Source organism: Anopheles nili, chromosome 2 (genome assembly GCF_943737925.1).
Source record: "Anopheles nili chromosome 2, idAnoNiliSN_F5_01, whole genome shotgun sequence".
Lineage (NCBI taxonomy): Eukaryota > Metazoa > Arthropoda > Insecta > Diptera > Culicidae > Anopheles > Anopheles nili.
The window spans coordinates 53,689,243-53,699,424 of record NC_071291.1 but is presented as its reverse complement, the minus strand read 5'-3'; positions in this window follow the sequence as shown (position 1 = coordinate 53,699,424).

Genomic DNA, 10,182 nt, shown 5'->3' with positions numbered 1-10,182 from the left:
GCAAGCGATCATCTTCGTTGGGCACATTGTGTGGATGGACCCGACCCAGACCAGAAGGTGACGATGACCATCGTTGGCGGAACGCCTCAGGGCAAGGCTTATGTAGATTGCGTAGCCGGAGCGTGCACTTGTTAAGCGAGCAAAAAGCGACAAGAAAACCCCTTTTGCGAGCAGATAAAAACGTTGACGAAGACGCTCGAGAAGCAAGCGTGTGGACGAGAAAACATCGCAACCACCAGACCGGTGATAATTATGGAGAAAAACGCAACCCACACAGCTTGAGCCCAACGTCTGCGTAACATCCTGTCATCGATTCCGAGGCGGACTAACAGTTTGCTTTTTGCATTGTGGCCGAATTCGGAAGCAACACCGAACCGAAACGTATTTCCGGCGCGCGCGCACACGTGTCCCTGAAAGTGAAGCGCGTCGTCAAAATATAAATTCCCCTAATGCGGACCCCGCTTACGTGCGGCCTCGAGAAGGAATAGATCGGTTCGTTGGTTCCCGCATGGTCCCCGAAAATAGCACCACGGTTTCAAGAGCGAAACATTCAAATCCACTGGCATCCGGCACTAATCGAGTGGTGGATCAACGCGCATAAACCGGCTGATCCACCGGACAACGGTTAGGTTAGGTTCAGGGACGAACCCTTGCGTGGCGATTCGAGTTTGTATGCGTAGGTTCTCTACCCTCCCGTAGGGGTTGTTGATTAACGTGGCGCCCTGTGGCTTGATGACTAGAACCAGCTAGCTCAAGTAGCAGGTTAAGCTAATCAAAACGGATCGAATAGAACGTGAAACTTACAATGCACCAGCAGCGCAAGGTAGGTGATCTAGGCTTGGCTTGATCGTTACCACACATGGGCACACGGTGGTTTTCTCAACCCCTTCAAATGCAACAACACCGCACGCGTAGAATGGCAAATGGTGCGACCGTGGTAAGGGTTGCCGAAGGGGGTACGCGCGCGAGCAGCGAAAAAATATGTTTCGAAGTCAAATTACTTCCTCAGACGCACGGCACCGGTTTTGTGGCGGTTCAACCTCCACCCGGGCAAGGTTAGCCGCCGTGGCCCAACGTGCGGTTTTGTGATCGTGAATAATTACGCACCACTAGCCTCCATTTGCCCGCCTCGTGCGTGCTGGAACGGCCACGCTTTTTTTTTCTCTTTACAATGTGCTCCTTTTTCGATGTGTGTTTGCGTTTTCCCACACGTCGTAACGCACCCTGCAGAGAGGCCGAGAGAACGTCCACTGGCCACGGAATTGCGCTTGGGGGTTGGTGTTTTAGGTTAGGTACGCGATCTTGTGACCCATTTATTGGGCCCTCAGTCAAGCACAGACCAGTTCGCTGGTTATTTGAGCAGTTGCGCAAAAGCCGCACATATTCCCATTCGCATGACTAATGTTCCGATGAATGTTTCCTTTGAGTAACGATGAAGGTATCGGATTGCTGGTGTACGGAATAACCCCGTCGAATGTGATCACCAATGTGAAGAGTGTTTGGAAATATTGACTCAGCCTGCAGCTCGGATTTTTCGCTTTTCCCAGTAAATGACAACATTTCGGTGGCGGGAGGGCAACCAACTAAATAAAAACCGTGACTCAAGCTACTGCAGAAGAGATGGTTGAAAATCCACACAGTTTATGGAAGCCGATAGGCCTCTGCCTTTCTGCCTGCCCACTATCAATGGGTCGAGCGTGCGTTTTATGAGCATATGGTCACTGCAAACACGGATGTGGCTCGTTTGTGCCGATTACCAGCCATCGCACACGAATGTGGCGTGTTTGCTTCTATTCGAAAGCGTCAATTTGATAATAGCTGCTCCCGCCCGCCGGAGAAGGTAAATTGAATCATACGGAAAACAGTCCCCAAGTCTCCGCACAAGAACCAGCGCCTCTCGTTTGAGCAAAAACGGTGTTCGGAAGCGAAAACACCTCGTTTGTTTTAACAGCTTTCGCCTGTGCCGCTTAGAACGCCCTATTGTGCATTATTTCAACTCAAGTGTTTTATTTTTTCACCCCCTCTTGCTGCGGTCGAGAAAAGTGAAAACGCAACCCGCAAAGAGTTGAAGGGAATTAATGACTCTTTAAATAAACCAACCATCGATCCCCATCGCGCGAAGGTCACGGACGCGTACACCTTCGAGGTGGGTGACTAACGCTGCCGAATTTACGTTTGGCAGGAATTTTATTCGCACCACTCCGCAGCGAGGGGGATGATGGCCCAGTGCCGAGAATCGTTCGCATTCTCTTGGGGGAGGGAGGTTCTTCTTTTTTTTTTTTTTGAAGGTAAAAATAGCACCATCAAATCTGTACCACCTAGCCCCCAGCATCCGAGCGTACGTTTATGAGGAGGGCTAAACACGCGCAATAGACGAGGGAAAAAATCACACACAATGCCTAGCTGTGGTACTGGTGGAAAGCACCCATTTTCCACGTGGTGGGTTGTTACAAATACGATCTCGATTGCGCGGGTAAAACGTCACGATCGCACCGCAACAAATGAACCACCAGAAAATTGCCAGAGTAGATATCAACCTATTGCCTTCCGAGCCTCCGTTACCGATCCATCAGAATCCCGGCTAGAATTGTCAAATTTAGCGAATCCACGAGCGTGAAATACAAAATTGACGCCCCGTTCTCGTGCATTGCATCTGCATCCTGTGGCCGTTCGACTCACCCAACCATCAGCCTCTAGCGGACAGCTCTGACAGATCGCGATCGTGATTTTACCAAGCGAAACGGCTCGCAAACCTTCTCACCATCCAATGCCAAAGAGTTGAGGTGATTTTCTGCAACGTTTTACCTCAGCGATCGCAGGAGTTCCGTCGTCGGGGGCCATTCATTTTTTTTGTCATGTTTTCTTCACGCGATCTCGAACGGCCAATGTCAAAATAAACATCTGCTGTTATTCATGCGAACTAATAACACCTTCACCCTGCCTTCTCCTGATGCCAGTGTGTCTAATCCTCCCATGAGCGGGGGGTTGTTAGAAAATTTACGAGTATCGTCGTCTGTGTCGCGCGATGTTTAAATGCATCCGACTTAATGCCATTAGGCGAACGATTAGCCTAATGGATGTTAATTTTTCAGCTTCACTCTCAACCAAACGCAAAGTACTTACCATCAGCCAAAGGGCTAAAAGTAGCGAAACAACAACAAAAAAAAGGGCGCATCGATTAGCCGGCGAGACGGGGATGGGGACTCTCTACATAAGTATCACTTTATTTTAAGCTCAAAAACCGACCCGAGAACACCCGTCGATCAGTCTGGGCGAGCGAATTTGCCCAACCACCCAGGCCGATTAATCAAGGGCATGTTTTGACACGAGTCCATATTTAGCGCCAAACCGACCGACACGCGGCTCTTTACCGAGTCGATTAGGTGCAGATAATTCAGCATGGTGCGCGGAATAGAAGGCCGGGACCGGAACGGGAGCAGATTTGTGATAATTAAGATGTTGTCCGCTACCAAACGCGCGCGCGCGTGTGTATGTGTGTTCCGGACCGCGATGTGACAGAAACGACACGCCACTGTTTACAATCGGTAAATAATGAAACAGCTGACGGGAGCGAATCGACCAAGCCATCAACCAAGGGTGACGTACAAGATCGTGCTCTCTTGAAGAAAGCGAACTAGTAACACGCCGCCTTACCAAAAGGGCCATTATTTGCGAGCTGCCCGACACAACCCCCTTTGGTGACACGGTGTCTTTTCTCGTGCGGTGGATCGCAAAACGTAAAAATAGACGCCCAGGTTCATTACCTTTTCGCACTTCGCCGGGCAGCGTAATTTTGCTTTCGCAGACAAATTGGAAACGTTTGCACACACCACTCGATGGGGCCTCGGGTGCCCTTTTTTTGCAAGAAGGTGCAGGGAAGGATGGATTTTTTTTTTGCTGTGTGCACGTTTCACGCTACCATGACACGCTGTAATACTTTGTGTTACGTGCGGCTGTAATACTATCACCGGGCTGGCAGGATTATCGCTGCCATTTCGAGCGTGACAGGTGGATATCATTTAAATCTACACCCGAATGGCGGGCAGCGAGGGTGTCCGTGTCACAGTTTACGGCGTTTACCCACGGTCGTCAGATGTGAAGGGTTTTTGTCACATTTCAGGCAGCGAGGTTCGGGTTAGAAGATTATTTTCCTCACCAAACCAGCACACACTCACAACACACGAAAGGTGGCAATTAAATAGGTGACCTCATCCAAAGCGAAAATTCTGTCATTTTTGCTCACGGATTTAAGCCGAGCGATTTAAACACGAGCTTCCCTTCATTTAAATCCACCCGAGGACGATCGCAACCCGCCCGTGGTACGCATTCGCACAAAGGACAAAGACCACCGGCACACTTTCAAGGTACATTCGTCGATCGTCATTTTGACGACGATTCACCATGACCTAGCGAAAGCGTTCTACGCCCGAGGGCACCCACGGCCAACAGGTGTCCCGAATGGCTGTTTTTCGAAGGGACGTTTTTCGTGCATCTTGACCCTTCCATTGAGCCGGTAATTTATTCTGACATTTACTCCTCGCACAAGCTACGAGAGGGGATCTCGTTAGTACGCAAATGAAACGTAAACAAAAAAACCCACCCCAACGACTGAACCGTGACGATGGTCGCACGGTGGCGATCAGTTGACAACGGAATGCAACGACAACGACGATGACGATGACGATGAGGATGATGATGATGATCATGCCGCCAAGCCGTGTGTGACAGGACGTCTTGCGTGTAGCAGCGCGACTCGCGATCATCATGATCGTTCAGCTCGCCAAACAGCAGGGAAACGTGCGGAATTCGGATCCGGATGGGATTATTTTGATCGCGCACAGGAGAGGGCTGGGAACGTGACTTCATCAGGCATTCTTTGCCACGGTGTAGAAAATAATCTCTAATTATTCGAGCAACCGTAGCGTGGCAAGAAGGCTGCGGTTCGGGTGAGGAGATAATTTTGCATTCAACATTGCTCGGTATCTCGGTACCGGGTATGGAAACCAAGGTCTAGCGCTAAATTCAAGGGCCAGTGGCGGTGGCTTTGTGGTTTCGAGTGAACAAAAAAAAATGTGTCCTACTTGCAACCAGGGCAGCTAGAATTATACAGCGCGTTGTCGCCAAGGAGGTAGCCTTTTACTTTTGGAGGTGAATCTTCACGAGTAGAAGGCGATCGTAGTAAAACACGAGTCTTTAGCATTCAAGCAGTGTCCGTGAAGGATAAAGAAGTTGCATTAGAACCGTAAAGCGGGGTTCAAATTGTTGATTTCGCCATGTGTTTTTATATTCTAACCTTTTTAAAAAATAATTGGCAGATTGAAAGTCAAAAGCGTTTATTAACGAACAATTCAGATGACTATTTCAACCATCATTTAACATATAGCACAGAGCATGAGGTTGAACAACCAACACCAACGGACGAAAAGCTTCGGTTTCAATCTCCTTTCTAAGTTGAATGAATAATCGATCGATCGGTACTACTGGTTTTGAAAGCAACTAACCGCTTTGCACCTCGATCATTCGTGATCAAGTCTTTACCGTCTAATGGAGGGATTTAGATTCGATTGGAAGGCTCGGGTGCTTGCTCTTTCGGCATATGGCCATTCTTTGCACTACCCTCACCGAAAGCCAGAGGCTCTCGTGGGTTATCGTAGCTTGATCTACTTTCCATTTTTTTTTTCTTGCAATTTGTCTGGTGTCTACCTCGCGCTTTTATGCCGCCTAAAGCGAGGCTGCACTAATTTGCGGAACGCGCAATCCGTTTGGAAGGGGTTAGTTCTACGCGCGATGCGCGACCGACACGCCAGAACTCGACGCCGCAATGGCGAAGGTTGCGCAAATGTACTCGCGAGGGCGCGATTGCGGTCAACCATACACATCGAGCGAGCTGCTCAAATTACTCAACCCACCGACGGCATGTGGTGTGTGAGAGTGGTTTCAACTCAAGCACTTTTCAACCACCTTTCGTGAAGGGGTTTCGGAAACCAGCAGAGATAGAAAAGAAAGGCGGGCCTGCCAACAAACGTGCCGCTGGAAGTTGAGGCTCATCGGACACCGAACATCCGATATGGCAGTGTGTGGCAGTATGTCGCCGGAATAGCACAACGCCCCTTAAACCAGCTCCGGACGCGGCACATCCGATTCATTGCGGAAAAGAAACACATCAACCGTCGATTGAGACCTCGGTTTAAGTGCGATAGAACGATCACTGGTGGCGCACGTTCCACAACTTCGAACGAACAGCTCCTCCACGTGCCTGGGAAGTGTGGCGTTAGGCAAGTGGCCAGTAAATAAGCTGCCAACACTATCTCTGCCACGAAACACTCGGGTCCGCGGAATCCCGCACCGTGTTTGTAACGCGGCCTAGAAAGGGACCTGCTGCCCATATCTAGCCATAACTCGTGCAGCTCGGTGTGTTGGAGCACGGTTTTTTTCCTGCTTCTCGGTGGTTTTTTTTTATTTTTTGCTACTCCTCGAGCAAGATGCCAAGTCAGCACGCTACATGCTGTAGAGAGGAACCGTCCGCAACCGATCGTTGCAAGGTCATCGGTACCATTGGAAATCCTACGAGCCGTGACTCAGACCGGGTGCGGTTGTGCTGACACGCATGCCCTTTTCCCGGCGACTCATGCGCACGCAGCCGGCAATTTGTACGAGTCATACACACACACACACACCCGCCCGGGGTGGTCGTATTTTTCCCGCCAGATGATGACACATCACCCCAAGCGTTGTTCGTTAAGGTTTGCGCGCAGGTACCGCCAGATCCGCATGCGTACGATCGCGAGCTGACGACGTCAACAATCGTCGTCGACCAGTCTCTGGCTGTCTGCTGGGGAACGGAACGACTTAGGGGTTTCTTTTTCGTTTTTGGCCAAATTTGTACACGACCTGGCGGCAATCAGGTCACGCGGTGTGTGCCCGAAAAGGACGACACTACCAGGCGGAGCGCAACAAAAAAAAAGGGACAGGAAAATGGCAGCGAAACGGAAAACGAAACTGCCGTCGCTCTCTCGGGTGTCCTCGAGACGCGATGAGATGGCGCCTAAATTTGGCGAAACGCGCCTGTTTTTGCCGTATGCGCTTTTCATGCATCCATTAATGGCCGGCGGAACCGGAGATTTTGTTGGCCCTTCTGGTTGGTGAGGCGTGCATCGGTGTTGGTGTGAGAAGATTTCTCGAGGTATTTTTTTTTTTTTGGTGAAATTCATCGAATCGAGGGATGCTCCTCGGTTCGTAACGAGCGCCCTTTTCAGCCCAGGAGACCTAGTGGTTTGGCAACTTTACGATCGCGAATGTTTGCCTGTCCCTTGTGCGATCGTTCGCACGAGAAATCGCATCGGTTGGGGCTTTTACAGCGTTTGGGGGCCGTGCCGTTTTGGTGTGTTCGACTTTTAGCCGGCGTCTTGAAGATGCCGGACCCTCGTCTCAAGTACGCCTGGGGCGGTGTGTGCGGAGAAAAATAAACACAAACGACCAACGACCAACGCAAAACGTGACCAGGTGGTGGTTGCGGCAGTGGGAAAAAGGGATTAATGTCTCGCTTTTTCCTTGCACGCGCCGGTACCTTCCGATCCGGAAGGGAGATCCGCAGGGTTTGATTGTGTGTTACTTGGGGCAAACCCGCGGCCTGCAAGCGATGGTTCGGCGTTGGCCGGCTATCGGTAGGGGTTTCTTCTTGCTGATTGCCATCCGGACGTCTTCTCTGCCTGCGTCTGGGTTCGTCACGAGCCGCTGCTTCTCCGGGGCCGGAGCTCTCAAGTACGATCGAACCAGTCCGTGGAACAGTAGGTCTGATGGGTAGGACGAATTGGCTAAAATTCCACTACAAGCAGCAAGTAGCGGAAGATTTGGTGGTACTGCGGGTGTCTAAAAATGCCATTAGGATTATTAATTCCTGTGGTTTCGACGTAACGTGCTATCGAACAATCGACGCCATTTCCTCAAGAATTGTCAAAGAAAACCCCAAAAAACCGATTGGATGTCCTTCGAAGATAAAACCCCGATTAAACCCCGATAAGGCGATTCTTGCACCACCTTCAACCCACGATCCGTTCGTTCTGCGTTGATGCAGTAAATGTTTCTATTTGCCGTTCCGGCTATGCCTGATAAGCGAGGCGAAAAGGGGCCGATTAAACGCTGCACCCATTGTTGCCCGTACTATTAGATTAACCGGTGCGAGTGGCGGCCACGAGGCCCTCGTGTGCGCCCAGCAAAGGTGTGCCTTTCGTGCCTAATTTAATTACGCCTTCTTTGCCTCGCCCAACCCTTCTGCGTGCCGCTGCACAGCAAAGCACCGGGCTTGAAGGGAGGGGGGCTTTTGACCGTAGTTCAATGAACAGGTTGTGCAAGCTCGCTCTGTCAGGAGGGAAAAACTTAGCGAAAGCCTCCCTTTTTTCTGGGTCTCCCCTAATCGAATCAGGGCCCCTCACCGGATCTTGAACCGACCCGCGTTGGACACGAGCACACGTGGTATGCGCATGTCCAGCGGCAGGCGGGCAGGATGTGTCAAATTTTGGCCACCCTCCAAGCCCGCCGTGCCACGGACCCAGAGGCGCAAAAGCAATATCTGATTCATTAGAAAACAGCTTCGAAAGCCCAACCGGCCAGCCAGTCCCCGGGTATCGAAGGTAAAGGGGCCCAACCGAACCCCAAGCATGGGTGAATGGCGTTTTCTCGAGATTGGGCGTCTCTGTTTGTGTGTGTATGTGTTTTTAGCCCTCTCCTCCCACCGACCGACGGGTGAGGGTTGTTTTTTTCTCTCTCTCTCTCTCTCTCGGTCTCTCTACCATCTCGTACGTGTGTGCTTTAATTTATATTTTGCCTTCTAACCCCGGCGCCACTAGCGCGGTTTTCTATCCGCCCAACCCTGCGGAGGCCCACGGCATCGATCGGTTAGAGGCGCGCAAAATTACGCCGTCCGTGGGGACCTTCAAGCCGAGTCGCGGCGCTCGATTGCCCCGTGAGCGGCACCTGAGGCCGCCTTACTTGTGAATTGTTGATCCGTTTAGTGGCGTTTCCTTTAATGGAAAGTTTTGCACGCGTCTTGGACCTGAAAGGTCTCCTCCCCGTACCAGGGACAATGGTTCACCCTTTCGGAGTCCTGCGCCCTTCTGAAAGGCGAAGTTATGATTTAGAATACGGTTCGACGTGTGGTGAAACTTACCGTGTGTTTTTTTCTCCGGAACTACCCGTCCGTATGGCGTACTTTCGAGGAAAGGTCCCTGGATGGATGGAAAATGCGTTCACAAAACACGGTGTGTGTGCGTGTTGACTTTCGTGCTCGAAAGGAGCCTGCTGCGATCTGCACAAACGTCAAATCCAACGGATGCAACAATTCTACGCAGCCTTCGATTTGCGCTACAGGGTTGGGGGTCGCCCTTTTTTTTCCTTCCGCAAGCCGAACGGTCGGCCGAAAAATCAGATGAGAATAGTAAACACAACAAATGCCCCTTCTCCTGGCGGGCGTTCTCTGTATCTTTTTTTTTTCTCGCTTTACTTGCGAGCCCACGGTAGGCTTCGGTTTCAACGTCGAATTTAGTGCGCCTGGTTCGTTTGCTCCGTTTCACCCGCTCTGGCCATGTTTTCGCTCTCGACGAAGCAGCAGTAGGCCGTGGCGGATGCTATCGAAAAAGGACACTCTCCATGCTCGGGGAAGACGAGCGCGCGCACAGCACACCAACACACACACACAAGCACGCACACGCACAAGCTGCTCGAACTGCTCGAATGTGCGTTCTCACTTCGTTTGCTCCCGGGGGCGCCTTCCTCGACTGGAGGCTATCTGATATGAAGGGGGTTGCGATTACGGGACGGCACACAAAAAATACACGGCCACCCCCAAACTTGCGACCCCTTTTTCGGTGTACTATTTACACACACACACACGCTCGCACACGACTACCACACGTCCCACGACGATAAACCTTCGCCAGCCATGACCGACGGAGTAGGCTCGTTCCAGCGAGCCTGCAACAGCCCGTAATTTTTTAATTTTCCTTTTCACCGCCGCTGGACGGAAGCTTTACGGGATAATAAACTCCCCCAGCACTTTCGTGGCACCACCGCGACGAGGACTCGGGACAATCCGTGGTACCTACACTACTGTATCGCGGAAAAAGGACACGACCAGGCGCCTTCTATGTTACGACAGTAGGGCGCACGCACGCACAAACACACGAT